At 54.1% G+C, this 5,486-nt stretch overlaps 1 long non-coding RNA gene across 1 annotated transcript; it reads right to left on the bottom strand.

The window, feature by feature from the left end:
• Nucleotides 1-2,160: 2,160 nt before the first annotated feature.
• Nucleotides 2,161-4,293, bottom strand: LOC144576911 (uncharacterized). The gene is made up of 3 exons (XR_013519734.1): nt 4,157-4,293; nt 2,739-2,828; nt 2,161-2,376 (listed from the first exon to the last, which is right to left on the bottom strand). It is a non-coding gene; the product is annotated as an uncharacterized LOC144576911 (long non-coding RNA).
• Nucleotides 4,294-5,486: the final 1,193 nt, after the last annotated feature.

The raw sequence follows: 5,486 nt of genomic DNA, 5'->3' as shown, positions 1-5,486 counted from the left end.
TATATATAAGTAATCATTTGTTACACTGGCACAGATTGTGCCTTCAGTCTCTTGCCATGGCACCTGGGCAACTTTCTTCCCACACCCCGCTTCCCGGCCCTCCCCACACCCCACTTCCCCACACCCCACTTCCCCACATCCCACTTCCCAGCCCCCAGCCCCAGCATGAGTCAGGGCTGGGCAGCCAGCCTCACACCTTGTTGCCTTGGGAAGGAGGGGCAGCTTCTTACTTGCATTAAGGGAGCATCCTGGAAGTTTCACAGTCCTACCACTAGCAACCCTGCCCCTGAAGTTGGGCGCCCGCACCTGGGGCTCAGACCTTGAAGAAGCAGGCCCAGGTCTTGTCCATGGCCTGGGGTCCTACAGGTTGGACAGGATCGATGCCAGACCCCTGGGGCTCTTGGGGAAGTGGTACCAGCCCCAGAAGTCCTTCCTTGGGTGTGAAGCTACCTTTTGCTCAGACCCCAGCCTGAGTCTTGTGCCAGCCTCCAGTGGAGCCTGGGCTCTCCCCATTGACAGAGCTGCCAAATGGGCCCAACCAGCCCATATCCCAAGCTGACTATTCAGGGTGCTTTCATGGGGGTGCCCTCCCCCCCCCACCTTCCCTGCTCCTCCCAGCCTCCTCACCTGGGACGTCCTGTCCTGTCTGTCCATGCAAGGCAGGGCAGATGCCAGCCCCGCTGAGGCTCCTCCACGGCCTCGGGACCTCTATTTCTCCCTCCCCAGGGGCTGCCCCCTCTGCCACTGGCTCACCTGGAGGGTCTCTCTCATCAGCCTTTGCCTGGCCTGGCTTCTTGCTGTGCTCTGAGTGTCTGCGTCCCCCCAAACCTCATGTGCTGAAGGTGATGGTATCAGAAGCAGTGCCTTTGGGAAGGTGATCTGGGTGGAACCTCATGAGTGGAATTCGTGTCCTTATAAGAGACTGCAGAGTGCTCCTGAGCCCCTCCACCATGTGGAGACACGGCGAGAAGCCGTCTGTGAGCCAGGAGGGACCCTCACCAAAGAGCAAGCTGTGCCTTCGTCTTGGGCTTCCAGCCTCCAGAACTGAGAGAAATAAACGTCTGTTGATGAACCACCTGTCTCTGCCATTCTGTTGGGGCAGCCCAGACAGACAAAGACATGCCATTTCCCCAGCCCACCACCTCCGCTCTGACACTGGTCCTAAGCACAGGGGTTGAGTTTCGGTTCCCCTTATCCCATCCCTGCTGGGGTCCAGCCCTGGCTTTGCCTGAAGGAGCTGCTCCAGGACTCAGCAGAAACCCACAATCAGCAGCCCCTCAGCGTGCTCTGTGGGTGGGGATCCCTTTAGGTCTGCGCACTCAGCAGGGTTCCAGGAAGACATGGATGCACTTGTCCCCGAGGCCTGGATGTGGCACCTGGAGGGGCATGTCCATGGCTGCTCTGGCCGCTTCCCTGGGCAGTCCCTGGCCTGCCTCTTCCTCAGTGCTGAGCTGGAGGCGGAGAGAAATCAAGCCTGGACGGAAGGAACTGTGCCCTTGCCTTGCACAGTTCCTGCCTCGACATGACACTAGGGACATTCTGGCATCTCCCCTTCAGTAACCTTAGACCACCAGCAAATCCAGATTTCATTCAACTGAGTAAACTGGTAGAGTCATTTTCAGCCACTAATGTGAGCCGGCACATTAAATTCAGAATCTCTAGTCAGTAACCCGCATCAATAATGCCAAGCCATCCAGCTGCGTTAATACGCTCCCTCCATTCCCATGTGGTTCCTGGGAATCGGCGTGTGAATTCGAGGCATCTCACAGGCATTTGGTGTGAAAATGGTTTCCTCCTGAGTCAGGCTTTGTACTTGACCCTTCCCCTCCCTGGGAGCAGGGTGAGGTTCTAGAGGCCACGGGTGGCTCTGGCGTTCATGAGAATGAGCGTCATTTCTTATCACAGGGTTTTCCAGTGAAAATAAAAAATAAATAAAGGCTACTCTCAGACTCCAGAGGACAAGCTGCTTCCCCTGGAAGGAGAGGCTCAGAGAACCAAGAGGTTCACAGTTCCCAGCTTCATCTGAGCCCAAAAGGACACCCCCATTCCAAGCTTCAGCGTCCAGTTCCTTCCCACTCAGTACCCAGGTCTCGGTGGTGAGGTGGTGAATGCGCACGAAGTGAATGCACTGCTCACACTGCAGTCACACGCTCAGAAGTAGACTGCATGGAGTTTACTTCTCAGTGCCCAGGTCTTTGTGGTGAGGCGTGAATGTGAGGCACACTGCAGTCACACACTCAGAATTAAGCTGCGTGTCCGAGTTTCAGTGCCCAGGTTTCAGCGGTGATGCTGTGAGTATGAGCCACACTGCAGTCACACACTCAGAATTAAACTGTGCGTCCGAGTTTCAGCAGCAGCAGCAGCAGCCCCGAGCCTCTAAGGAACAAGGAACTCTTCTGTGGCCATGGCAGTCCTGATGCTCCGGCTGTGACTTAAGCTAAGTTTAGAGACCTGAACGTGTGGCTCCTTCCTGTTAGTGCTGCTGGACACCCAGGGGACCCCCACAGCCCTTGCGGTGGTGGCCCTCCTCGTGGCTGCGACAGCCTCGCGCAGCAGCACCTGGGCTCCCAAGGCCCTCAATACTGCTGGTACCTCGTGGCCAGCACAGGGTACAGCTCGGTTAACCGTGAAGCTCCCGCATGCTGCGGGCAAAGAGCCTCCCCTTCCCCGTGGCCAGGAGCTCGGGCCTGCAGCCCAGCGTGAGCAATCACCACACTAACCTAACCCCCAGACCTCACCTTTCGTTGGTGACGGGAGACAGACGAATCCTAGGCAGACAGGCGTGTTCCCAGCAAAACTCCACGTCCATGCCAAAGGCAGTTTAAAGCCTGAAAGCCAATTTGTAAGTAAACTTTCGATGCCACAAAAGAAACAGCACTTGAAGGTATGTCCTCTCAGCAAGGCAGTTTACTTCTATAGAAGGGCGCAGGGCGCAGGGATGGAGCAACAGTGGCTGCCGCATGCTTAGACAAGCAGGGAGGAGTACATACGCCCGACGGGGGGTCATTCCTACAGCCGTGGCATCCCCTATTGGCTAGGGTTAGACCGCACAAACTAATCTGATGGGCTCTTTTGAAAAAAGCAGGGGTCCAAGCTGGAGTGGCAGGGTGAGTGTTTTGGCGGGAAGGATGGTGACAGGTGTGTCAGGCAGCAGGTAGCCTGGGTGATCGGGTGACCGGGATGATTCAGGATGGAGCCTGGGGCAGGGGGAGCCGATGTGAACATTCAGTTTGGAGAAGGTTGTTTACTGGAATTACAAGGAACTTAAACTTTAAAACACAGAATTAAAGAATAAGAGAGCTGAACACACTGACATACTGATTCTCTGAAGAGAAACAGGGTTCACCATAACACCAAGCTACAAATTAAATGCTCAGACCAGACTGAGAACTTGTCCGGCACTGAGCATGCTTTCCTCTGACTGACCTCACCGTTCCCGTTTCACATGGCCCCACCCCTTCCTAACTGGTTTTCTGCACTGTCGTGTCCACCTTGAGTGGTGCTTTTGGTTAAGACTTTTTCTGCACTATCACAAGCCACTCAGCACACACTCCCCCATTCTGAGCCTGTAAAAGTCACAGACCCGGCCACACTGGGAGAGAAACCACCACTGTGGGGTCCAGCCCTGCTGGGTCTCGAGGGTATTCTCTACGGGTGCAGAGACAAGACACCATAGAAATAAAGACAGATGCACCAAGATCGAGAGAAAAAGAGCTGGGTGCAGAGGAACCCCACCACCACTACGCGGAGACCCGTAGTGGCCCCAGTGCCTGGACACTCTGGCTTTTACTGGGTACAAAACGGGGGTAGGGTAAGTAGGGCGAGTCCTCCACAGTTACTGACAGGGTCAAGCAAATCACATGTCTAAGGAACAAGGGGCCCAGGGCTTGCAAGGAGCCGAAGTCGGGAGCAGGGGGATGTGTCAGCTCTTTACGTTATGCCATCGAGTAAGAACAAAGACTTTAAGAACTATTCGACTCCTTACTGTCTACAAAAGGGGAACCAGGTGCAAAAGCAGGGAGTGAAAGCAGACACAGACTGTAACCACAGACACAGCACCACACAGAGACGGTGAAGCCCCCAGTAGCTGTGGTCAGGCTTACTGACAGCAGCCCTTCCACGAGAGCCTGGGGGAGTGGAGTGTTCTCCAACTCGCCTGAGGACAGGGATGTTCCCTTCCAAGGTCTGCTGAGCAACGGTTGCCTCCCCAAGCACTGGCACTCATGCAGAGATTTTAGGTGCCCTCCTGATGCAAGTGTGACAGGGCTGGCCTTTGGCATTCAACAGGTTATCTCCTCTGGGCACCTCCAGTCGATGTTTGACAGGTATCAATGCTCTTGCCTCACGCCACATTCCATCGTGTCCCCATCAGTCCCTGACCACAGCAACTTGAAGTTCCTAGATAATCATGGATGAAGTCCAAGAAGGCTTTAATCAAGCCTTAATGTTAATAAGATTAATATCTAATCACTCACGCTACTTACTCCTCAACTAGACTCCTTTCTATTTTGCATTTATTAAGCAGGAAACTGCCGAGGCTTCAGTCTCGGGCTTCGGCACTTACGGGACTTTCCACCCATAACCTGAGTTCAAGTGAGGGACCACCCCGACATCGCCTCTCTGCTGAGAGCTGTTCTGTCACTCAATAAAATTCTTCTCTGCCCTCCTCACCCTTTGACTGCCAGCATCTCCTCATTCTTCCTGGACACGGGACAAGAACTTGGGAACCACTGTTCATGGATAAAAACTGTAACACAAGCGGGCTGGGGCACACCCAGCTCGGCCACAAGCTGAGCTGGTGCACAAGCCAGGTGTGGCCCAGGCAGGCTGCATGGGCGGGCCACCTCCCGCAGCAGGCAGCATGGTCGAGCGAGGCCCCAGCGAGTGCATCACCAGCCAGAGGTAACCGGCTGGCAAAGTGACCAAAGAGGTACCTGACTGTGTCACTCTGAGGGTCTGTCTTCTGTGTCACTTTGAGGGTCTGTCTCCAGGTACCCCTCTAAGTACATGTTTATGTGTCACTTGGGGTCTACTTGTGAGACGGAAGCCACAACTGTGATTCTAATAGCATGAATTCAATGTGCAGAATTGTTCACTAGCTCTGGGTAAAAACAGCTCTAGGGAATCATGGAAGCTGCAACCACAAAATTCAGACAAGTGACCTGGCTGGGGCACTGGTGACAACCGTCACCTGCCACACAGCCTCTCAGCTCAGGTGGCCACACTCCTCTGCACCTGCCCCCTTCCTCTCTCAGTTGAATCTTGACCACACCTTTGCCTGGCACTGTGCCCACATTCACTTGCATTTAACTCTGCAATAAATCTACCAAAAAAAAAAAAGAATAAGAAAAAAAACCATTTTTAGGAGAGTGAAAGGAAAATAAATCTTGAGGCCCCAAAAATCACCAAGCCAAAGGGAAAGATCAAGCTGAGAACTGCTTAAGGCAAAGCTCCCTCCGCTGCTATTCAAAGTCATTCCCCTGCTC

Source organism: Callithrix jacchus, chromosome 7 (genome assembly GCF_049354715.1).
Source record: "Callithrix jacchus isolate 240 chromosome 7, calJac240_pri, whole genome shotgun sequence".
Classification (NCBI taxonomy): domain Eukaryota; kingdom Metazoa; phylum Chordata; class Mammalia; order Primates; family Cebidae; genus Callithrix; species Callithrix jacchus.
The sequence above is the reverse complement of the archived record's forward strand: the minus strand, read 5'-3'. Positions and strand labels throughout refer to the sequence as shown.